Raw genomic sequence first — 523 nt, forward strand, 5'->3', positions numbered from 1 at the left:
ATTTAATAAATAAAAAAATTGTTTAATAAATTAAAAACAACCTTGTTGATTTTTCACTTATTCTTCCACTCGCGGATATGCTTCCCATAGTTGTCCATAACTTTATGGACGAAGTGGAGATAGATAAAGAGCGTATCATCAGAATTCCAGTTGAATTCTTGCTGAAAAAAAAACACGATTAGTACAAAATTTATATTAAATATTAAAAATATAAGTAAAAAATTAAAATACTTACCGCAAACTGACGAAACCACAGATGCTGCTTGTCGGTAGAGAAGTCAGTGAAAGTCGGATGTCCCTTGTCGAGGGCCGAGTACATCATACGGTTGATCCATGCGCTGATCCCGTTCCCGGATCGGTTGAACCTAATAAAAAGAACAAATTATTAATAATGAATCAAATTTTAATGAAAAAAATATAAGTTTAATTATCATGTTTGACCTCGTCCATGTGGATGCGGAGTGAGATAGGGAAGTTGGTCACGACCGGGCTGTCGAACCAACTCCGCAACACTCATCACTCC

Source organism: Brassica oleracea, chromosome C6, assembly GCF_000695525.1.
Source record: "Brassica oleracea var. oleracea cultivar TO1000 chromosome C6, BOL, whole genome shotgun sequence".
NCBI lineage: Eukaryota > Viridiplantae > Streptophyta > Magnoliopsida > Brassicales > Brassicaceae > Brassica > Brassica oleracea.